Source organism: Panthera onca, chromosome F1, assembly GCF_046562875.1.
Source record: "Panthera onca isolate mPanOnc1 chromosome F1, mPanOnc1 haplotype 2, whole genome shotgun sequence".
NCBI lineage: Eukaryota > Metazoa > Chordata > Mammalia > Carnivora > Felidae > Panthera > Panthera onca.
The window spans coordinates 33,157,849-33,183,601 of NC_138355.1; the positions used below are offsets into that span (position 1 = coordinate 33,157,849).

Below are 25,753 nucleotides of genomic sequence, written 5' to 3' on the forward strand. Positions count from 1 at the left end.
AGCAAGAAACTGGAGAATAAAATCATTTAGGGTAACTCTGAATTCAGTCTGATTTTTGTAAGCTTCATGTTTTTTCATTAACAACAAACTGTCACCCGCGTTACAACTGAAAGTAAGAATGTAACTGAAATGTGTATGTTAACTAGCTGGAATTAAAATAAAGACTTTAAAAAAAGAAAAAAGGAAGAATGTAATTGAAATCCCTGTAATACACAATTATATGAAAACGAACAAGTCATTTACCCTGTCTGGCTCTCAGTTTCTCTAAACAAAGCGTATTCAAAATGGCCTCCAGAATAGTCAAGACTTCAAAACACAGGTGGCCCAGCCCATGAAGTTCTGGGCTCTCTCTTCTCCAGAGCAGGACAATCCTATGCTCTTACCCATCTTATATATACCTGTGATACATTTCATTTGAAGAAACGATTCCATGACTGAAAGTTAAAACATTTGAAAAACCACTGTAGTATACAATCTCTAAGGCTCCCTTCATAAATAATATTCTATATTTTCACGACTCATTTTTATCTAAGCACTTCATACACAGTACTTTTTTTTATAATTCACCCTATGCATCTTCTGAATGAAGTTAACCAAAAAGCAAGTATCATACAGTGGAAAGCACCCTTGATTACATTCTAGAAACCCTGGTTATCTAAATTCTGGCTCTGCCTCCCTAGTCATGTGACCGATGATACACCATACTTCAACTCTCTGACCCTCTTCCTCATTCTCTAAAATGGAAACATATACTTCAAATGACTGCAGAGATTAAAGGAGACAATATACATAAAAGATACTACGACAAAGACAGCTGTATATAGGAAGCACTAAATTGTAAAGGTTTTTGATCTTGGTTTTTCTGTAAACCAAGTCCTACAAAATAATGTTTCTGTTTTGCTGAAGTGAACTGAACTGAATTACAGTAAAGCACGCATTCTTCCCCAAAAGATGACGACTAGAAAAACCTTATTTCTGCCTGGAATAGCATCTTCTATTTCTTCTGAGAAATGCTCCCTTCCCGCCTTCGTAGCCCTTCACCTTCAGCCACCACTACCATCACATAACAGGGTGGTCTGAATGAAAACTGCTAGTGTGCTTCAGATCTCAGTCCTCCTGTCCCTTATTACTACATAGTCAAGGGTGAGCCCTCTGTCACAAGCTGAGCCAATCACAAAATCCCGCCCTCTTGGCCACAGGTGGAGAAGGGAGGAATTGGCCCAACACAAACTGGGCCAATCAGTCCCTCTTTGCTATTGACGCTGGAAATAAGAGGACTGGGAACTGCCAACAGCCACAGTCTCTGCCAATGCGCTAAGAGCCAATCAGAAAGAAGGAATTTAACAGAGGGAAGCAGTTATGAGAGACAAAAAAAAGGAATCCTGGTGCGACTCGGGTCCCAGATTTCAGCCAAACCTACATTCCTGCCATTCTTTGCCTACTAGAGTTCAAATATGAATTTTCTCGCATGCAAACTGAAGAATCCAGACTGAATAGAGCCCTCAAAGGAAACCTGCAACAGAGTTGGGGGTGCAGTTTTGCTTAAAAACCTTCCTTTCACAGCTTTTACATGACTGTTCCATCTCTTCTCTCCTTTATGAATACTTCAAAACTGTAACTAGTCTTGGGGGCTGGGGGGGGGGGGTGGGAATCTCTATTGCTTTTTAACTATGGAACAGTCTACATTTATTAACTCTCCAACACCTCAAACTTCAACTAAAATTAAAATTTTTAAATTTCAATATGATCCCTCTCTGTCCTTAAAATGTATTTAATTTCTAAACTCAAGCTTTTATTTTTATATAATCTATCTGTGAAAGCTACCTAAGCAATTGAAATATGTTGTGAAGGTAAAATGTGCCACAGAAATAAGAAACATTTACTATTTCTACACATTACTCATCCTTTAGAGTTTACCTTTCATGGACTTAGTCTAACGGCTGCTCCCATTATCATTAGTGTTTCTCATACCAGGTTATACCTTTTCATGCCCTGATTTAGATCCCTCATTTAAAATTTCTTATTCATCGTAGGCTAAGATGTAACAGAAACTATGGCAATTTATTTAATGCAGTGTGCTTACAAGCCTTAATACAACCTCAAAATTTGTTTTCGTTCCAAAAAATCAATTTGTTTCCCAAAATAATTTGAAATTCAAAAACGCCAAGGCTGTGGAGCACCTAATGCAAGCTGGAGTTAAAACCGTATTTTGTAATCAAATCATTGTTTTTTAAACTTTTGGTGCCTCTGCTGCTTTCTAGGCAGTCTCCATAGTAACAGAGAAACAAAACCGGAAGCCAGCAGTTGAAATGGACGCCTGCTGCTGATAGTGGTTCCGCTTCCATGGAAACAACAATGGAGTGATGGAATACTGGAAGGCTTTTTAAATGTAACCTTAAATATACATACTATGCCTCCTTCCTTACCAGCCCCTTAAAACTAGGTCACAAGCACTGCTGCTCAACAGCGGCAGCCAAGGATGAAAATCACCTCTTGCGGATTTTTACTGCTGGACACTTACTGAGGTCTGTGAGTACGAGGAAGAAAAGATTAATCGATAGATTTCTGGAATGATTTTAACTGATCAAAGTATTGATAAGTATGACTTGAAACAGATTTTAACTGATTAAAAATTTTAAGTAGACCCTAACCCTAATTTCTTAATCTTCCTGTTAAGACACAAACACAGCCCATAATGATTATTTTTCCAGGAAAACCAAGTTATCTGAAATTCAACTTTTAATCCCATTATAGGTCTTGCAGCTATTACCTCTTCAGTATTATATCCAGGTAGACACTTACTAAATGCATTTCTTCTTCTTTTTTTTTTTTTAGAGAAACAGTGCATGCATGAGCGTAGAGGAGGAGCAGAGAGCGAGGGAGAAAGAGAATCTTAAGCAGGCTCTACACTCAGCACAGAGCCCAATGATGCAGGACTCCATCTCACGACTAGGAGATCATGACCTGAGCCGAGATCATGACCTGAGCCGAAATCAAGAGGGAGACAGACGCTTAACTGATTGAGCCACCCAGCAAATGCTTTTAAAAATGGATACATATTTTACATTCTACTTAAGGATAAACCAGTACCTTCAGTAAGTTTCTCTACATTTCTATTAATTTCAGATACAGTAAGAATTTCCACTGGGCTCTGGCATCGAAAAGAGAAAACCTACTCCCCTTATCTACTACCCTTTATGTCAAGAAGTCCCACTGTGCCAAAAACATGTGTTATGTATACTGTGTCAACCTGTACTTCTTCACCGTACCAATTTCTGATCAGGAGAGAGGATGGGTATAGGGTGATTATAGAGTCTGATCTGTGAAAGACTCGGGTGTAGCTGAATAGAAATGAGGAGAAAGTCCAAAGTTGTTCTTGAAATTTTTAGAAACACTGGACTGCCTGGCCTGCATTTCTCAGAGCACCAACTCTGACTTGCTACTAAGTTTTACAGAAGGCACAGTCTATACATAACGGAATCACAAAATTCTAATTGATTCAAGAAGCGATCACTACTTGGCACTCCTTTCATTACATCAGATTCTAGTTACAAGAGATATGTTACCTTCCTGACACAGCTAAGAAATTAAGGCGCAGGGATGTGGAATGTCTTTCTCAGTTAAAAAGTGAATATGAGAGACTAAAACTGAAACCGGGTCTTATGATACCACACTTCGGGTGACTGAATTTGAAGTGGATTGTGCTACTGTTACTGAGTAGAACAAGAAAAATACAGAGCACGGGACAAGTACAAGTGAGTACGGGAACAAAGAGGACGAGAAAATAAGCATGAGGAGTTGAGACAGGAGCCTATCAGACAACACAGCAGAGGAGAATCAGACAGAAAGAGACTGGAAATGACAGACAAGGACACACGAAAATGAGAGCTACAAAGAGGTATACATTTCACACAGTGTGCAAGAGAGTGGGCCTTTCTGAGAAAAAGTGGTCTCTCAAAACATCCTTGTTACCCAAGGATTTCTTTGGAAAACACAGGTCTTTTCTCCTTTACCCATAAAAAATAATAATAATAATAAAATAAAATAAAAAGACATTATTATTCACAGCACTAGTGAAAATCAGCTTCACAAACCAGAATAAAAAGTAGTTCTTCCAAGTCTGTTATTCTACCCTTAGTCACCAAAAAGAATATAGCTAATGCCTCACTGGTTCAACAAAAGAAAATCAATGCTGAAGGAAAAACTGGCCATGTTAGACTACTTGGAAGACAGTATGCCTACATCTGTATTTCACGGAAAATCTTAAGGGATTTTTAAGACTATTTGAACTATACTTGATTTTTGCCACACACACAGACTTTAATCCTCGCATAAGACCCTACTTTAGGCACATCTTATATTCTTATCTCTGTTTCTCTACTCCAACAAACACTCTCCAGTAACCCCTACACCACTATATTCTTGGTCAAACATGCCTGATTTTTACTCAGATTTATTACATTAGAAAGAACATTCAAATCATCCTGGCTTTAAGGGAATGAGTTTTTGTTTATTGGTGCTTCCCTTTTTTTTTCTTTTACTTTTTTCTTTTTTTTAATGTAACAACTTTAGTAGCAAAAAGAATACGATGGCCTTGGTGGTTATAGTTGCTTTTTTTTTTTTTTTAGTGCTGATTTATTATAGTTAATGGTTTTTTTTGTTCTTCTCAGGTATAGCCTACCATTTCTGACTTATGCTAAGTGTTCTGACAACAAAAGGCAACCTTGAGAAAAACAGTAATTTATGGTTCTACATGTCTACCACAACTGGGGCCATCAGCCTTTCCACATATAACAAAACCGGGTCAGTCAGGGAATCTGCTTCCCATTTGCATTTAACCAACTCCATATTAATGTCTTTTCAAAACCAAGTGTTATGTGACCCCAAAAGTCCAAAGAGTCACCAAAGAATAGTAAAAGCAAAAGTCATAATAATATTCATGTCCAGGCATTGCCTCAATTAGGACTCCTTTCAGTGTTGCTTAGTAGTTTTTCTATCAGTTAATACTGAATGAAAACTAACACATCATTAGATCATAGAGTGTTAAATGCCTACAGAGACAGTCTTCTACATTCAACTATTTCCTTCTTGTTCCCTAATCCATTTTTTGTTTTGCATTTTAAAGGGGAGTGCCCAAAAAACTAGTCAATCCCCTCAAAACAACATCACCTGGCCAGTCTCTTTATGACAATAAACTCTTGTCTAGATAGACAGACAGACAGTCAATCCCTAAGTGTCCCTTATGCTGTTCTCCATGGCTTCTAAAAGATTAAGATAAAAAGTTTAAAAGGAGCTTGAGATACCCTGAAGGAAAAGGAATGAAGAATTAAAACTTAGGAGCAAAAATTTTGCCTTCTGAGATGGAATAAAAATAAGGGAAAATATGGAAATGAAACTCCACATAGACTAAGAATTGTTTATCTACTATACTAGTAAATACGAAAATCCCCCAAGCCCCACAAAGGCTTTCGCTCATTTCTTTCACCGGCTCTAAGTGAGACATCTTAAGAAGTGGCAAATCCATGGAGGACTCCAACAAACTGTTTTCTTGATATCATGACGTTGGATCACATATTTTCCTTTAAGACGATGTAAAGCAATCAGCAGAATTGCTGATTATAAGCAGTTAATTCTTCTGAATCCTAGAAGTTTCACAGACTCCTTAAATGCATCCCCACCTTAAAAAATTAAACTACTAGTGTATATCAGAATTAGACAGACTCCATTCCATTTCCAGATTTATTTAACATGAAGATATTTATCTCCACATTTAAACAATTCAGACTGTGCCAAGCGACACTCCCACAGTGTATCACATTTGAAGCCCATTTCAGGATAACAAAGAAACTCCTCCCCAACAAGTAAGAATATACATATTCCTGTCCCTCCTATCCTCTTCAGAAGGCAAAATGCCTACTAGTTACTGAGCATCTATGATGTTCCAGACACAGTTATCTCAATGTTTACAGTCATTTCAATGTTATCACAGAACATCACATATAGAAGACCCTCAAAAATATTTTGTTAAATAAATGAATGGGAAAGCAAATGAATGACTTTGCACCAATACTACCCGGTCTGATAACAATGCCTTCATGCCTAGAGATATTCTAATTACCTCTTTCTATAACTGAATGCCTTTCTCTAACTTAACTAGTTACAGTATATGTATTTCAGAAAATGTCATCTATAATTATTGTCTTCATCATCTATGCAGGTGAAATCATACAAAAGGAATATGGAGGAACATGGCGTAGAAGTGGCATGATTGAACTAAAAGGACAATCTACTTTAATTTTATGAAAAATTGTCATGACAGCATCACTGAAACACAAGCACAGATACTCTACATAATTTTAAACCACTATGTAAAACAGAATGAAGTCTATGAACTTTTTATTGTTTGACAATTACAATTTTGGAAAACCTGTTTCTTAACAATTTAGAAAAGTACAAATGCCTGCATAACGACTTGGTTATTTTTCAAATGAAACACACTTTGAGACCACTAATGACAAAACAGTAAGCTCATGAGAAAAAGCAGATTTACATTTTCAAAACTTCCTATAAGAGAATAGATAAACTGAACTTCTGTGTAATTTACATAAGACTCAATATTTAACTATTACGATTAACTAAGCTGTAAGTTCAATAAAACTATGTAACTCAAGTAATCATGAAATAATGATCGACTGTTTCTCAAAGTGCCTAACTGCTAGTACTGAAATAAATGAAATAAATGAATAAATGCCAGTAGTTTTTCCACTTAGGATTTTTTAGTTTTGTTCAGATTCATAGATATCTGGGGTGCCTGGGTGGCTCAGTCAGTTAAGCCTCTGACTCTTGATTTCGGCTCAGGTCACGATCTCACAGTTCATGGGTTAGAGCCCTCCACTGCGCCCTGTGCTGACAGTAGGGAGCCTACTTGAGATTTTCTCTCTCTCCCTCTCTCTCTGACCCTCCCTTGCTTGTGCACGCTCTCTTTCTCTCTCTCTCAAAATAAATAAACTTTAAAAACATTGTTTTTAATTATAAAACATAAAATACTCGTAGATATCTATATTTCTTCTGACCAGAATTAGGCCTTTTCCAGTAATCACAGGAATTAAAATCAACCCTCTCATTTTAATGTTTTTAAACTGTGTTGCTAAAGATATAAAAATGTGAGAATACTGATGACCGAGACCATCTAATAAAAAACCCTTCGAGAATCCTCATCTCTCTCTCTGCTTTTGCAATAGAGCAGCTGTGCCTCACACAGATTCACATGAATGAAAATATTTAGACGAGAAACCACCCACTTAGTTTATTTTCCATACGACTTTCCTGTAATTATTTTGTAAACTGTTCACACAACAATACATAAAAACATCTGCAAAAACAGGTAATTAATGTGTCAAGCCAAACTAATGCATTTTTTATGGTGTCCATGCTTCGTCAACTGTAATTATAACTCTTTTTTAAGCAAATGATGATGTGTTTGTTGCAATGTGCAAGTGGTTATTTTAGATGCTCTGTTTACCGTTCATACAATCTGAATATAAAACTCCACAGCTACTTTACCCTATATCAATGTTTTACCTAGCTTTTTGCAGAAGCAGGAGAGTGGTTCTCTTTTCCAAGCTATAATTTCCAGTAAACAGTTTTGTCATTAAAACATAAAACTCTCAACAGGAAAGTTGATACCAAAATACCCAACAATTCAAGAAACATATGACAGAAAATGATTCACCCAGACTTTCTTCCTGCAGTTGTAAACCTATGGGAATTATAGCACTTTATGCCCATCAGCTTGCAGGATACTAAGCCTCCTGAATATGAGAAGTTCAGAAGGTTTGCTATTACTTTTAATGTATAATATCCATTCCATCTAGACCCACCAGACACATGTATCTGACATGAGACCGACAAATGAAGAACCAAATCCTGCCCAAAGTATATTGTTTTGTATCCATACGCTTTGGTTCTACTAAAGGGAAGGTCATGTTCATTATTATTATTATTATTATTACTATTATTACTACTACTACTACTACTACTACTACTACTACTACTACTATGTACTAACATTGCATACCAATCATCATCCTCAGATGGCCATTCCTTAAGGCCCAAGGTTTCTATTCTATAAAGTTCTGTTTCCAGAACCAATAAAATCTAAAATGAAGGAAAAAGCACAACCCTTTAATATTTTGGTAAGGTCCTTTTTCTTTTTAAAAAAGGCAATTTTTACGGGTACCTGGTGGCTCAGTTGGTTGAGCGTCCGACTTCAGCTCAGGTCATGATCTCACGGTCCATGAGTTCGAGCCCCACATCAGGCTCTGTGCTGACAGCTCAGAGCCTGGAGCCTGTTTCAGATTCTGTGTCTCCCTCTCTCTCTGCCCCTCCCCCCACTCACACTCTCTCCCTCTTAAAAACGAATAAACATTTTCAAAAAATTTTAAAAAAGCAATTTTGAAAACATCTATGATGATTACCTACAGTACAGAAAAACCCTCATAATAAAGAACTCTTAGAAAACAAAGGCTTATTTATTTTCACAACCAAATTTTTTAGAAGCAGTGCAGAATTCACCCTTCCAGGTCCAAGCTTATGTAACTATTTTGATATAAATATTTCTAAACTGAACTACTCCATTCTTCCCTTGAATATTAGCTACTGTGATATGCTAAAAGTGCCTATCTATCCTCACCTTGTTCCCAATAAGAACATGAGGAAAGTATTACAGAAAATCAAATAATAGTTTCCCAGCTGCCAAGCTTTAGTTTCAGGCCAAACCCTTATTGTGGAGAATTGGGGTTGGGTCTGATCAAAACAGAACAGAGCTCCAGTTCCAAGGATGATGGAAGAGGAAAGACATGACTAAGACAAGGTAAGGGAATAGGACAGAAACGTATTTATTAAAGCCAGAAATCAAACTCAGGGTCAGATGAGCAATAAGTCTCAATACTGAGTTCCACTATTTATAATGATTGCTACAAATATAAAATGTAATAATAAACATAATTAATGCCATTTCATAAGGCTGAATTCTAAACATTGTCAAACCTTTGGGACAAATAGACGGATATTGGTGCAGAATATTGATATACCAGACAAGAGGCATTTAAACCTATTTGGTATTTTCAAAGCTACCTTAATGCACACTGGCTGTTTACTACACATACTTTAGGATTCAACTTATTTATCACCTCCTGCAGAAGCCTTCCCTATAAGCCTTCTCCTTCTCCCTGGTCAAGTGCCCATTTATACTGATCTATAGAATCATTCTCATTCAAAAATATTTATAGACAATTTCCTAGGTAACTGGCACTGTGCTAGGAAACACACTGAATGATAAAATGCCTTGCCTTCAAGGATATTACAAGTAAATAAAGAGATATTCATTCAGTAAATACCCACACAAATAATTATTTCATTGTAAATATGATAAGTACTTGAAGCAAAACAGTGTGCAATGACAACAAAGTTCAGGAAATCTCTTCTGGTATGAACAGAGGTGAAAAAACGTTCACTTGAGGAAATATCATTGAAACTGAGACCTGATGAACAAGGAGGAAATATCAGTTGAAAAAGCAGAGTAAAGCACTCAAACAGAGCACAACTTTTGTGAAAATTTGAACATGGGAAGGGCCACAGTGCCTTCTAGGAAGTAAAAGAAGGTCACTGTGGCTAAAAAAAAAAAATAAGTGACTAGGACTGATTCAATATGAGCCTGGAGAGAAAGGCAGAAACCGAATCATTCATAGCCTCATAAACCATAATATCTTTGGGTCTTATCCTCAAAGCAATGAGTTTAATGCAAGAAAGTGACATGATGAAGGTTCATTTTCAAAAGATCAGTTAGACTATTGGTACAAACAGAATGGTTTAGAATCAAGCAAGGATGACAACAAATCATCAAGTATATTTTAACAATAAAAACATAGAAACTGTAACAAAATCAAATAGAAATTCTGGGATTAAAAAGTACTCAACAGCACACTGAGATGACAGAAAAAAAGAATCAACAAATTTAAAGATAGATGAGTTAACATTATCAACTATGAATACATTAAATAATAAAAAAGGGAGGGGGGACCAGGCTAAGAAATCTGTAGATACCATCAAGAACACTAAAATATATATAATGTAGTCCAAGAAACAGAAAAAGGAGAGAAAAGGCAGAAAATTTAAGAAATAATATGTGAAAACTTTCCAAATTGATGAACATTGACGTACATATCCAAGAAGACCATCAAATACCAAGAATAAAACAAACGCCAAGAAGGATAAACCCAGAGATCCACATCTAAACATATAATAGCCAAACTATCAAAAGCCAAAACAGAAAATCTTAAAAGAAGCAAAAGATAAGCTCATTTCTTCTCCAAACTGGTTTAAAGAGTAAGTCCATTTAGACAATATAAGACTACACTACAGGACTTATATACAAGTGCGACATATATGACAATACTAGCAAAAAGATGTAGGAAGAGATCTATATTGAAGTAAAATTCCTATATATTACTAGAATTAAGGCAATGAAGTAGAATATTTTAAGTTAAAGTACTTATTACTATAATCTTCAGAAAAAAACACTATGAAAAATAAAAACTCAAAATGTTATAATCTACCAAAAAAAAAAAAGAGAGAATAAATGGTACACTAGAAAAAATAATCTACTCATGACACAAGGCGGTAAAAAACAAAAAGGATAGGAGACATAAAAAAACAAACAAACAGAGAGGTGCCCAGGTAGCTCAGTCGGTTAAGTACACGACTTCAGCTCAGGTCATGATCTCACAGCTCATGAGTTCAAGTTCCATGTCAGGCTCTGTGCTGACAGCTCAGAGCCTGGAGCCTGCTTTGGAGTCTGTGTCTCTGTCTCTCTCTCTCTCTCTCTCTCTCTGCCCTTTCCCTTCCTGCTCACGTTCTGTCGCACTCTCTCAAAAATAAACATTTAAAAATTTTTTAAAAAACAAAGAATTAAAAAATTAATAATAAAATTAAAAAAACCAAATAGCAAAATGGCAAGCATAAGTCTAACCACATTATTAAGTATGTTAAATGTATATGGATTAAAAATGCCAATGAAAAAGCAGAGATTATACAGCTAAATTTGTTTTAAAAAAAGATCCAATTGTATCCTGTTTACAGGAGACGTATTTTGATTCAAAAAAACAAACATATTAAAAGTAAATAACTTGGGGTGCATGGGTGGCTCAGTCGGTTAAGCATCAGACTCGATTTCAGCTCAGGTCATGATCTCAAAGATTCGTGAGTTAGAGCCCTGTGTTGGGCTCTGTGCTGGCAGTGTGGAGCCTGCTTGGGATTCTCAATCTCTCCCTCTCTCTCTCTCTCTGCCCCTCCACTGATTGCACTGCCTCTGTCTCTCTCAAAATAAATAAACTTTTTTAAAAAAGAAAAAAAGTAAATAGTTTTAGTAATATCCAACAAAACAGATGTTAAGAAAAATGAATGTTACTAGAGACAAAAACACTTTATAATGTTAAAAGTTAGTCAGAAAGATACAACCGTTATAAACATGCATGCATCTCATAAAAGTCCTAAAACAGATGAAGCAAAAACAGAAATAGAAGGAGAATTTCAAGTTGAATAAAAATACAAGCAACATAATCAAAATTTATTAGATGCAGCAAAAGCAGTGCTTAGAAGGACTTTATAGCTTTAAAGACCTATGTTGAAAAGATTGCAAATCAATAACCTAAGCTTTCACCTCTTAAGAGAAATAATTCTAAACAATGAAGAGTGAAATACACAAAAGGAAAGCAGGAGAAGCAGAAACTAATGAAATAGAAGATTAAAAAATAGAAGACAAACAAAATTAAAAGTTGGTTCTTTGAAAAGTTCTGATTGACATTTATCTAGACCAAAAAAAAAAAAAAAAAAAAAAAAAAACCCCAAAACAAAACAAAAACAAAAAGACACCACAATCAAATTAATGAACACATCCATCACTCTCAATTAACATTTTTTTTTAAGTAGGTTCCACGCCCAAGGTGGAACTTGAACTCAGGACCCCAAGATCAAGAGTCACATGTTCTACTGACTCAGCCAGCCAGGCACTCCTCATTTGACAATTCTTTGTTTTGCCTTCATTTTTTAAATACACTTTCATTGGGTACAGAATTCACTTGATAGGCTTTTTTTCTCTATGCATGTTAAAGGTGTTAATCAATAGTTTGCATTGTTTCTAACAAGAAACCTGACATCATTCTCATCTTTGTTCTTCTACATGTCTTTTGTTCTGCCTGCTTTTAATTTTCAGATTTTCTCGTTAATGCTGGTTTAGAGCGATTTGATTAAAATGTGCCCTAATGTAGGTTTTCATGTTTCTTATGCCTGGGGTATGTTGGGTTTCATGGACCTACAGAATATTTTCATCAAATTTGGAAAGCTTCCAGGCATTATTCATTCCAATAATATCCAGTCTCCCTCTTTCCCTCCCTTTTTAAGGGTTCCAATTACATGGAGAAAAGTTGTGCTATAGCTTACTGATGTTATAATAATTTTTGATTGATTTTTTTTCATCTCCATTTCATTTTTGATAGTATCTATTGCTATGTCTTCCAATTCATTAATCCTTTCTTCTGCAATATCTAATCTGACACTAATCTCATTTCTTGTATTTTTATTTCCCATACTGTAGCATTCACCTCTAGAAGTTCAATTTGGGTCTTTTGTAAATCTTCCATTGCTCTACTTAACTCCATATAATGAACACATTTCCATTAAGTTTTAAAGTCCTCATCCTTCCTTCCCTTCTAATGTGTGTCAATTCTGAGTGGGTTCTGAATGATTATTTTCCTCACTACAAGTCAAATTTTTCCTGTTTCTTTGAATGAATGGTAAGTTCTTAAAGATGCCAGACATTGTGTATTTACCTTATTAGGTGGTAGATACTTTCTTATTTCTACAAATATTATTGATTTTTTTCCTCACTACAGGTCAAATTTTTTCTATTTCTTTGAATAAACAGTAAGTTTTTAAAGATACCAGATATTGTGGATTTACACTATTGTGTGGTAGATACTTTCTTATTCCTACAAATATTGTTAAGCTTTGTTCTGGAATACAGTTATGATTCTTGGAAGCAGTCTGATCCCTTTAGGTCTTGTTTCTAAGATTTGTTAGGGTGGGTCTGGAGCAAACTATTTCACACTAACGGGGTAAGACTCTTGAATATTCTACCCAATGCCCCATGAAAGAGATTTTCAAGATGACTTGTTAGGAAGAGACACTATTCCCAGCCCTGTGTGAGCACCCACAATGTTTCCCCTAATTCTTTCAATGCATCTTTCTCTGGCCCTGGGTAGTTTCTCCTGGCCAAGCACTGATCACTACTCTGTTAAGTATTCCAAGGGATACTCTGCAAATCTCTGTAGAGCCATCTCCTCTCTAGATAAAACACTAGACATCAGACAATGACCCAATAAGGCCTACCTGCCAACTCTGCCTTGGCCTTCCTGGATTCAGCCCCATCTCCTCAACTTAGAGGTTTTGACCCAATTCATCTGCCTTCCTTCTTCCTTAGCTACAACCTAGAAACTCAAGACAGTAAGCTAGGCAATCATCAAAGCTCACCTTATCTGTTTTCTATCTCTCAGAAACCACTGTCCTTCACTGTCTAATATCCAATGACTTGAAAACCACCGTTACATATACTTTGTTTGGTTTTTTAGTTGCTTCAATAAGAAGCGTGAACACTGCTTCTGTTACCTACCTTGGCCAGCAGTGGAAGTCCTAATTTGTTTGCTTGTTTTTTTGTTTTGTTTTTTATCCCCTTCACATATTTCACTCATTCCCCCCACCCACCTTCCCTCTGGTAACCATCTGTTCGTCCTCTATATTAAAAGTCTGGGTTTTTAGTTTGTCTCTTTTTTTTTTTTTCTTTTTCATTTGTTTCATTTCTTAAATCCCACATATGAGTCAGTGGAAGTCTTAGTTTTAATGTGGCTACTGGAAATTTTTTAAATTACATATATGTGTCACATTACATTTCTAGTATACAACTTTACATAGTCACTGAAATTATATAATGGTGAAATCACCTAAGAAAGTAGGGTAAGAAGGCTTAAGCAAGTTGACAATGAAGTCTCAATAAACTTCAACATACTTTTTTTAAGTTTGTTTATTTTGAGAGAGAGAGCAAGGGGGGATGGGGTAGAAAGAGAGGGAGACATAGGATCCAAAGCGGGCTCTGTGCTGACAGAAGACAGCCTGATGTGGGGCTTGAATTCACAAACCGTGAGATCATGACCTGAGCCAAAGTCAGACCCTTAACCGACTGAGCTACCAGGCACCCCTAAACTTCAACATTTAAAGGTCAAGTGGGGAAGAAGGAGCTGGCAAAGTAGACTTAGAAAGGTTAACCTAAGAATTAGAGAACTAACTAAGAAAAGTGTGGTATCATTGGAATAACAGAAGTTTTAGGAAAGCAGAGGTTGGATGAAATAGTCACTGAAGAGTTAACAAAAGAACATTAAGGGTAAGTAACGTTATTGAGAGTCCAGTTAAGATTAATAACAATGAATTCATTTTGGTTATCTATCTGTCCAGAGTGTGTGGCTTCTTCTAATAGCACTCAGCTAGTTGCCCAGTTGTCTGCCTCTGTAAGCCAGAAACAAGGGAAACATGGATACTTGAAAGCAAATGGATAAATTAATCCAGGGCTGGGGTTTTGCCAGGTATGTATGATAAAAGATCAGAAGTAAGGGAGATTAAGGTATCTACCGTAAGACTTTCTGATAAAAAATGGATCATGAAAACTAATAAGATAGAAATGGAAGACAGCTGAGAGATACTAAAGAGAAAAATGGAGGAAACTATAAAGTAATGGCACTTTTTAAATTGTTTATTTACCACTCTCTCCCCTTCGACAACTTATAAGCTGCTCGTCGATTTTAGTGAACATTAACAGTCATCCATTAAAGTTTTGTTGAATGGAACAGAATTGACCTGACTTTCTAGATCACACAAGACAAAGTCTACAGTCTATTTCCTATATTACTGGGTCACTTCATTTAAAGGGATTATTACCATGTCACATCTATGCCTCTCCTTATTATTCCTTCTCATTTTGCTTCTTGTTGCCTGGGCAAAACTGAGTCTTTTATTACTAGTTCAAGTCAGGGCATTGCCCCCTTCCCTGCAAACACCAAACCAATTAACAAAAAATTCAATTTGGAGTTCTTTGTTTCCAATTTCTGCCTTTATTTGTCCCAGGTACTCAAAGTCTTTGTTCTTTATTGTCCTACAGTGTACTTTTCTTTTGTAGGGTAATGGGCTATCACTGATCTGGACTCAATCAAGATTACTATTTTATAACATGACTGTACTTGTGTACCTTTTCACAAAAATAGGTATGTTTTCATTAGTCACAGAATAATTTAAAAACATCTAATACAGATGAAAAATCAATTTAATCACAAGTAGCTATGACTATTCTGTAATACAGAATGACTATTTTATAAGGATTGGTTAACTACCAAAAAGAAGACAGAGACTACTATACGATAATGTCCTACAAACAAAAGACAACAGCCATGTAATAGAAAGTACCATGAAACCCTCAAATAATTTTTTGAATGTAGCAAGCATTTCCATTTCAAGGTACTATTTAAAATGATTAAATAGGCAGGGTGACTTGGCCATAAAAAAAAGCTTCAACAAATCTCAAAAAAACTGAAGTTATTCAGACAAAGTTCTTTGAACACCATGGAATTAAGCTATAAATCAGTAACAAATAGATAACTAGGAAAGTCTCAATGCTGGGAAATTAAATTGTATACTTATGATACACTTAGAAGTATATTACTGAGAAGTAATTCACAGGTGCAGCAGACAGACTAATGGGCCCCTAAAAATGGCCACAACCTAACCCAAGAACCTGTAAATATATTACTGAACTAGGCTAAAAGTGACTTTACAAATGTCATTAAGGTTAAGAATCTTGATGGGGCAATTATCCCGGATTATCAGGACAGGCCTAACCAAATCACATGGGTCCTTAAAATCAGATAACCTTCCCTTGCTGAGGATCAGACTGAGATGTTCCTAGGAAAGAATGGTCAAAGGGATAGAACACTGCTGATTTAGAAGATGGAAGAAGGCATGCAGGCAGCCTCTTGAGGCTGGAAAAGGCAGAGTTAACATATTCTCCCCTAAAGTCTCTGGAAAGGAATACAGTGCTGCCCATACCTTGATTTTAGCTCAGTAAATTCATTTCGGATTTCTAACCTACAAAACCATAAAATAATGTATTATAAATCTGCGGTAATTTGTTACAGCAGCAATAGAAAACCATGGGACAACGAAAAAATCAAAACAAAATAAAAAATATTTTGAACTGATAATAATGAAGATACGACATATCTAAACTATGGAATGTGGCTAAAGCAGTACTTAGTGGGAAATTTATCATCTTAAACATATATAGAAAAAAAGGCCAAAACTCAAAGATGTAGGCTCCTAACTCAAAAAATAAAAGTCAGACCTAAAGTTAAGTAGGAGAGAAATAAATAGAAATCCATAAAATAGAAAACTAACATCCAATAGTATAAATAAATATTCTAACATTAATAAAACTGACAAATCCTTAATGTGACTAAGAAAATATAATAAATCACCAATATCAGGAAAGATCCAACAGACATTAAAAAGATAAAAAGATACTATAAATAATTCTACAATCAATAAATTTGAGGGTAATGCCAAAAGCAAAGGCAACAAAAAGCAAAAATAAACAAGTGGGACATCAAACTAGGAAGCTTCTGCACAGTAAAGGAAACCATCAACAAAATGAAAAGGCAGTCTACCAAATGGGAGAAAAAATTTGCAAACCATGTATCTGATAAGGGATTAATATCCAAAATACTTAAGGTACTCATCCAACTCAATAACAAAAAAAAAAGAAAGAAAGAAAAGAAAAAGGAAAAGAAAAAAAGATTTAAAAAGGGCAGAGAATCTAAATAGACATTTTTTCCAAAGACATACAGATGGCCAACAGATACATGAAAAGGTGCTCCAAATCATTAATCATCAGAAGTATGCAAATCAAAACCACAATGAGAAATCACCTCACACCTGTTAGAATGGCTGTTCTCAAAAAGAGGAGAGATAAGAGGAGTTTGCAAAGATGCAGAGAACAGGAAACCCTTGTGCCCTGTTGGTGGGAATGTAAATTGGTACGGCTACTATGGAAAACAGTACGGAAGTTCCTCAAAAAATTAAAAATAGAACTACCATATGTTCCAGCAATTCCACTTTCAGGTATTTATCCAAAGAAAACAGAAACACTAAAAAAGGTATCTGCAACCCCCATGTTCACTGAAGCATTGTTTATAGTAGCAAAAAAACACAAAGTGTCCATCAGTGGATAAATGGATAAAAAACATGTGGTACACACACACACATGCACACACACACACTCACTCACTCACTCACAGGAATATTATTCAGCCATAAAAAAAAAAAAAGGGAATATTGCCAATTTCAACAACATGGATGAACCCTGAAGGCACTATACTGCATGAAATAAGTTATACAGAGAAAGATAAATACTGTATGATCTCATTTATATGTGCAATCTATATGTGCAAAAAAAACAAAAGCTCATAGCTACAAAGAACAGACTTTTTGTGTGTTAACTAATTTAATATTTTATTATATGAATTTTTATTATTTTCATTTTGCATGTGAGGAAACAGGCACAGTGATAGTGAATAATTTGCCTATGTTTTCACAGAACTCAGAATCATAATCTTCCTATTTTGATTAGGATTGCATTTAAGACAGTTTGTATTAGATGGGGTGCCTAGGTGGCTCAGTCAGTTAAGCGTCTGACTTTGGCTCAGGTCATGATCTCACTGTTTGTGGGTTCAAGCCCCACATCGGGCTCTGTGCTGATAGCTCAGAGTCTGGAGCCTGCCTCAGATTCTCTCTCTTTCTCTCAAAAATAAATAAAAACATTAACAATTTTTTTTTAAAGTCTGTATTAGAAAAAAATCAACTTTTTTTTTTAACCATATCTTCCCACTATGACCAGAGATAATAAAACCTGCCTTATCAGGTTAATGGGAGGATTACCCAAGACAACTCCTGACACAGCCTCATAAGTGCCTTGACTATAATTATAAAGAATTGGCTCTTATTATTGACACTATCATTTCTTCAAATCTTTTTTTAATTAATTATTCATTGTTTAATATATATCCAAGTTAGTTAGCATATAGTGCAACAATGATTTCAGATGTAGATTCCTTAATGCCCCTTACCCATTTCGCCCATCCCCCCTCTCACAACCCCTCCGGCAACCCTGTTTGTTCTCTATATTTAAGAGTCTCTTATGTTTTGTCCCCCTCCCTGATTTTATATTATTTTTGCTTCCCTTCCCTTATGGTCATGTGTTGTGTCTTAAAGTCTTCATATGAGTGAAGTCATGTGATATTTGTCTTTCTCTGAATGACTAATTTCAATTAGCATAATACCCTCTAGTTCCATCCACGTGGTTGCAAATGGCAAGATTTCATTCTTTTTGATTGCCAAGTAATACATATATATATATACCACATCTTCTTTATCCATTCATCCATCCATCAATGGACATTTGGGCTCTTTCCATACTTTGGCTATTGTTGATAGCGCTGCTATAAACATTGGGGTGCATGTGCCCCTTCAAAACAGCACACCTGTATCCCTTGGGTAAATACCTAGCAGTGCAACGGCTGGATTGTAGGGTAGTTCTATTTTTAATTTTTTTGAGGAACCTCAATACTGTTTTCCAGAGTGGCTGCACCAGCTTGCATTGCCACCAACAATGCAAAAGAGATCCTCTTTCTCCACATCCTCGCCAACATCTGTTGTTGCCTGAGTTGTTAACGTTAGCCATTCTGACACGTGTGCGGTGGTAACTCATTGTGGTTTTGATTTGCATTTCCCTGATGATGAATGATGTTGAGCTTTTTTTCATGTGTCGGTTGGCCATGTGGATGTCTTCTTTGGAGAAGTGTCTATTCATGTCTTTTGCCCATTTCTTCACTGGACTATTCATTTTTTTTGGGTGTTGAGTTTGATAAAGTTCTCTAAAAATTTAGGATACTAACCCTTTATCTAATCTATCATTTGCAAATATATTCTCCCATTCCGTTGGTTGCCTTCCAGTTTTGCTGATAGTTTTCTTTGGTGTGCAGGAGTTTTTTTATTTTGATGAGGTCCCAGTAGTTCATTTTTGCTTTTGTTTCCCTTGCCTCCAGAGACGTGTAGAGAAAGAAGTTGCTGCGGCCGAGATCAAAGAGGTTTTTGCCCGCTTTCTCCTCTAGGATTTTGATGGCTTCCTGTCTTATATTTAGGTCTTTCACCCATTTTTAGTTTATTTTTGTGTACAGTATAAGAAAGTGATCCAGGTTCATTTTTCTGCATGTTGCTGTCCAGTTTTCCCAGCACGATTTGCTGGAGAGACTGTCTTTATTCCATTGGATATTCTTTCCTGCTTTGTCAAAGATTAGTTGGCCATATGTTTGTGGGTCCATTTCTGGGTTCTCTATTCTGTCCCACTGATCTGAGTGTCTGTTTTTGTGCCAAGAGAACAGATTTCTGGTTGCCAGAGGCAGGGGGATGGCAGGTAGGCAAAATGGATGAAGAGGGGTCAAAAAGTACAAACTACTTATAAACTACGTAAGTCCCGTGAGGTAATGTACAGCATGGTGACTATAGTTAATAATACTGTATCATGTATTTAAAAGTTGCAAAGAGAATGCATCTTTTTTTTTTAATGTTTATTTATTTTTGTGAGAGAGACAGAGCACAAGTAGGGGAGGGGCAGAGAGACAAAGACACAGAATCCGAAGCAGGCTCCAGGCTCCCAGCTATCAGCACAAAGCCTGATGTGGGGCTGGAACCCCCGAACCATGAGATCATAACCTGAGCCAAAGTTGAACACCCAACTGAGCTACCCAGGTACCCCAAGAGAATATAGCTTAAAAGCTCTCATCACAAAGAAAAAAATTTGTAACTATGTGGTGATGGATATTAGCAAGACTTACTGTGATCATTGCAATATATAAATGTATCAAATCATTATGTTATATACCTAAAACTAATACCATGTTATATGCTAATTAGATCTCAATAAGAAAAATAAAGCAAAGGAGTAGAGAAAAAAAATCAATTAATTTGACCATTTGTATAAAACAAATTCTTTGAAAAATACAATTCGCCAGTAAGTTGATAAAAGACGAAATATATACAATTTTAACAGTTGGATATCTATTAAAGAAATTAAATCTGCTATTAAAATCCTTTCCCTAGAATTGTTCTTCAATTTGTAAAGTATGGGGGCGCCTGGCTGGCTCATTCAGAACACCGTAAGACTCTTAATTTCAGGAGTCATGAGTTCAATCCCCACACTGGGTGCAGAAATTACTTAAATAAATAAAAACCTAAAAAAAATTTTTTTAAGTATGATACTTCATTGTGGATATGTAAAAGAATATCTTTATTTTCTGAAAACATCTATTATATAAGGGTCAAAACTATGATGTCTATAATCTACTTTTAATTCAATAAATATATCTGTAACATATATAAATGTATATATGTGTGTATACGTATGTATAGAAACAGAAAATAACTGAAAAATGAACACACCACTTACACACACACACCCCACATAAGTCTTTTTTTTTATTATTATTTTTTAATGTTTATTTATTTTTGAGAGAGACAGAGACAGAGACAGAATGCGAGTGGGTTAGGGGCAGACAGAGAGGGAGACACAGAATCTGAAGCAGGCTCCAGACTCTGAGCTGTCAGCATCGGAGCCTGACGCGGGGCTGGAACTCATGAGCTGTGAGATCATGACCTGAGCCGAAGTCGGACACTCAACCGACTGAGCCACCCAGGCGTCCCAAGTCTTGAATAAATAATAGCAACCAAGCCCAGCGATATTTAAAAAAAAAAAAAGATACATTGCAACTAAGTAGGTTTATTTCAGGAATGCAAAGGTTACATTCAAAATAACAATTAGGGTGGAAACCTCAAGTCTGGAGGATAATGACAGCCACCCAATTTCAAATCTCCTCCACATAATCTCTCAAAACCAAAAAAACAAACAAATGAAAAAATTGAAGAAGCAAATAAAACCACATAAGATCCACACCTTAAGCATTACTAAGAAAAAAGGATACCCCCCCCAAAAAAAACCAAACAAACCTGAGAGTATCATGACCTTCAGATTATCTGTAAATAGGGAAAGAAACCAAATTACAACAGAGCTCCGAGGACCCCACTATTGCAGGCCCATGAATGTGGAAACCGGAGGAGAAAGAGCTTAAGAGATCCCTTAAAAAAGTATACAGGGGTACACAGGACTTAAACCAAAGAACAGGAGAAAAACAAAACAAAACATAAATATCCCCAGAAAGAGAAAATCCACTTAAATGTCAAAATACGAAACAGAGATTGGGACTTGGTAGTTGAAAACATAGGCTATAAAGAAGGACTTGAATGAAAGTCAGTGGAACCAAAAGTGAGAACCTCGGTAAAGCTTTTCTTCCGGGGAAGAATCAGACATACAGAAAAGAGCATGGGGTAGCAGTAAAGGGATGCAGGGAATAACAGAAAGAAGAGGAGAGAGATAAGGAGCCTATAAAAACAAAAGAGAAACACTAGCTACTCCCCCATCTGCATCCATGAAAGAAATTGCACAGAAGAGGACATCAACTGGAACCATGACCCTCACAAGATATAACAATGGAAAAGGCAGACTTGATGCAATCAATGCTGTTAAGAGATCAAGACAGCTATCACCTCTGGAGAAGCAGTAACTGGAAAGGAACATGAGGAGGCTTCAAGAGTGCTGGTCAAGTTCTACTTGTTGATCCAGGAACCAGTTACACAGGCGTATTCCATGTGTGAAAATATATCAAGCTACATACTTACAAAATGTACTTTTCTATATATTCAATTAGAAGTAAAACAACAACAACAACAAAAAGATATTGTTTGTTCCCTACAGAATCTAAGTGTGAGAAACATATATGAGAAAACATATATACAATATATATTTTTTTAATAGACTGTGGAAGAAAGCATATTTGTGTCAGTGTGGGGTCAGGAAGGGAAGTAGAGGATGACATTTTAATTCGTTTTGTTTCTGCCTCAAAACTCCTCATTTGGGTTTACTCCGCTCACATCCTATGGCTATGCTGTTTAGTTCGTATGGTGCATCAGGGATAGCTCTGCCCATCTTTTCGGGATAAGTAAACCAGCCTATACCTAATTAGGTTATTTCCCAGATAGAAAAATGACGTGACCTATGTTTTTGATTTGAGCTATAGGGAAAACACCCTCTTCCTCTAGGACTCATTTTACAGAGGAAAAAGCCTCTGTAAACCTAGAGCAGCTTAGGGGTTATCTTTCACACCACCTGGAAATAAAAGCAAATAAGAGAAAGGGTTTGAGAGTACGGGGCCATGTACAAAGATAAGCAAACAGACACAGAGACCAGGTGATACTCCTTGAACACCTGAATCTAGAGATACGGAAGCACTCATTCATGTGGGCTAAAACACTTTTGTGAGTTTCTATGTGAGCGTCTTTGCATTGGTTTTGTTTCCTGTAACTGAAAGAGTCCAGAATAACACAAAATTTGAAAGAAGGACTGATCTAAATACAGGATAATTTAAAAAACAACTCTCTTTTCATTTGTGACCATCCAACCAGAGAATCAGAAGTCTTAGTTCATTCTGACTGCAAGACGAGAACACCAGGGACTAGGAGCTTATAAACAGAAATTCATTTCTCACAGCTCCAGAGGCTCAAAGTCCAAGAGCAAGACTCCAACAGATCTGGTACCTGGTGAGAAGTGGGTTCCTCGCTCATTGATGGCTGTCTTCTATATCCTCACATGGGAAAACAAGCAAAGGGGCTCTCCAAGGTCTCTAATGGGCACTAATCCCATCATGAGGGCACAGTTATCATGGCCTAATCATCTCTCAAAGGCCCCACCTCCAAATACCTTCACACTGAGGATTAGGGTTACAAACACTTCCTAGACAACTAAAGAAAGGAAAAATGAAAACAGTAGGGGCACCTGGGTGGCTCAGTTGCTTAAGCATCCAACTTCGGCTCAGGTCATGATCTCACAGTTCATAGGTTCAAGCAACACGTTGGGCTCTGTGCTGACAGCTCAGAGCCTGGAGCCTGCTTTGGACTCTGTGTCTCCCTCACTCTCTGCTCCTCCCCCACTCACGCTGTCTCTCTCTCTCTCTCTCTCAAATAAATAAACATTTAAAAAAATTAAAAAAAGAAAGAAAACAGTAATGATGGGTGATTACGACAGGAAAACAGAATAGGTGGTATATATAAATAGTTTCAAATCTCTATTTTTAAAATCAGAGTTTTCCTGTTTCAAAATGTTTTCTTCTAGCCTGTTTTGAAACAGTTAAGATGTAAAAATGTCTTGAGATGCCTGGGTGGCTCAGTTGGGTATCCAACTTCAGCTCAGGTCATGATCTCAGGGTCCGTGACTTTGAGCCCTGCATTGGGCTCTGTGCTGACAGCTCAGAGCCTGGAGCCTGCTTCAGATTCTGTGTCTCTCTCCCTCTCCCTCTCTCTCTCTCTCTCTCTCTCTCTGCCCCTCCCCCACTCATGCCCTGTCTCTCAAAAATGAATAAATGTTAAAAAAAAATCATTAAAAGAAAAAAATATAAAAATATCTCAGCTAAGGTAATTTATTGAATTGTAGTGTTGTTTTTTTAAGTTTTTAAATTTATTTTGAGAGAGAGACAGAGTAGACAAGCAGGGGAGGAGCAGACAGAGAGGAAAAGAGAATCCCAAGCAGGCTGTGCACTGCAGAGCCCAATGCAGGGCTCAAATTCATGAACCACAAGATCATGACCTGAGCTGAAACTAAGAGTCGGATGCTTAACTGACTGAGCCACCCAAGTGCCCCTATAATATTTTATTTTGAAACAGAAAAGGCAGTAGAAAACTTTCCCAAAATGTTCTGAATTTGCTTACTACTGCTCTTTGAAAAGTAAGATTGCGATTTACAGATTAAGATAGACGATTAGGTTCGTACTTCAATGAGCAGTCCTTCCTTTCCAACTATATTATATATTACAATGATGAACATCAAGAGATACTGAAAGGCATAATTAAGTTTAAATATAAGATAAAAATCTTTGTGGCAAGTGGAATTTATTCCAGGAATGCAAAGATGGTTCAATGTAAAGAAAATCGATGTAGGGTGAGCCTGGGTGGCTCAGTCGGTTGGGCAACCTACTTCAGCTCAGGTCATGATCTCATGGTTCAAGAGTTCGAGCCCTGCACTGGGCTCACTGCTGGCAGCGTGGAGCCTGCTTCAGATCTTCTGTCCCCCTCTCAGATCCTCTGTCCCCCTCTCTCTCTGCTGCTATCTCATTTGCTCTCTCCCTCTCTCAAAAATAAACAATTAAAAAAAATCAAGGTAATATACCACATTAACAGAATGAAGGAGAGAAAAAAACACATGATCATTTCAATTGAAGCAGAAAAAGCATCTGACAGAATCTACCATTCTTTCATAATAAAACCATTCAGAAAACCAGGAACAGAAAGGAACTTCTTCAACATGACACAGGGCATCTATGAAAAACCAGTAACTAACATCATATCATACTCAGTGACAAAAGACAAAAAGCTTTCTCCCTAAGATCCAGAACAAGACAAGGATGTCCACTTTCCCAATGTTACTGAACATTTCACTGGAAGACCTATCTAGAGCATTAGGCAAGAAGAGATAAAAAGGCATCCAAACTGAAAAAGGACAAGTAAAACTACATCTGTGCACAGATAACATAATCCTACAGAACTCCGAAGAATCCACCAAAAACACTACTAGAGCTAATAAACCAATTCAGCAAGTTGCCACCACATACAAGATAAAAACACAAAAATCAGTTGCATTTATACACCAAGAATGAACAATCCAAAAAGAAAATTAATGAAACAACTCCAATTACAATAGTATTCAAACAAATAAATAACTAGGAACAGATTTAACCAAGGAAGTAAAAGGCATACACAGAAAATTACAAAACATTGCTGGAGGCAAATAAAAAATATCTGAAAAGGAGCACCTAGGTGGCTCAGTCAGTTAAGCCTCTGACTTCAGCTCAGGTCATGATCTCACAGTCTATGAACTCAGGCCCTACATCGGGCTCTGTGCTGACAGCTCAGAGCCTGGAGCCTGCTTCGGATTCTGTGTCTCCCTGTCTTTTTCTGCCCCTCCACCACTCATGCTCTTTCTCTCAAAAATAAACATTAAAAAAATTATTTAAAAAATAGTATCTGAAAAAATGGAAATACATCCTGTGTTCGTGGGTTAGAAAACTTATTTTTGAGATGGCAATTCTACCCAAATTTATTTACAGATTTAATGTAATCCCTATCAAAATTCCTAAGGGGCGCCTGGGTGGCTCAGTTGGTTAAGCGTCCGACTTCAGCTCAGGTCACAATCTCGCGGTCCGTGAGTTCGAGCCCTGCGTCGGCTCCGGGCTGATGACTCAGAGCCTGGAGCCTGCTTCCGATTCTGTGTCTCCCTCTCTCGCTGCCCCTCCCCCGTTCACGCTCTGTCTCAAAAATAAATAAACATTAAAAAAAAAATTCCTAAGCCTTTTTTGCAAAAACAGAAAAGCTGATTTTCTTAAAAAATAAGAGAGAGAGAGAGAGAAAGAGAAATATTAAAAAGTAAATAAAATGTCAATTA

At 36.7% G+C, this 25,753-nt stretch overlaps 1 protein-coding gene and 1 long non-coding RNA gene across 16 annotated transcripts in view; one reads left to right on the plus strand and one right to left on the minus strand.

The window, feature by feature from the left end:
• The window catches only part of RPS6KC1 (ribosomal protein S6 kinase C1), a 317,521-nt gene that overhangs the window by 228,178 nt on the left and 63,590 nt on the right, over window positions 1–25,753 (minus strand). Inside the window, exon 1 of one of the 15 annotated variants that reach the window (XM_078440695.2) lies at window positions 969–1,248. The exons of the other annotated variants lie outside the window; for them this stretch is intronic. The gene's annotated coding sequence lies outside the window, so the exon portion shown is untranslated. Of the gene's footprint in view, window positions 1–968; window positions 1,249–25,753 lie in introns of those variants that run through there. 15 annotated transcript variants of the gene reach the window in all.
• Window positions 1,810–6,767, plus strand: LOC132686210 (uncharacterized). Its single transcript, XR_009613518.3, has 3 exons — window positions 1,810–2,525; window positions 2,836–3,095; window positions 6,218–6,767. It is a non-coding gene; the product is annotated as an uncharacterized LOC132686210 (long non-coding RNA).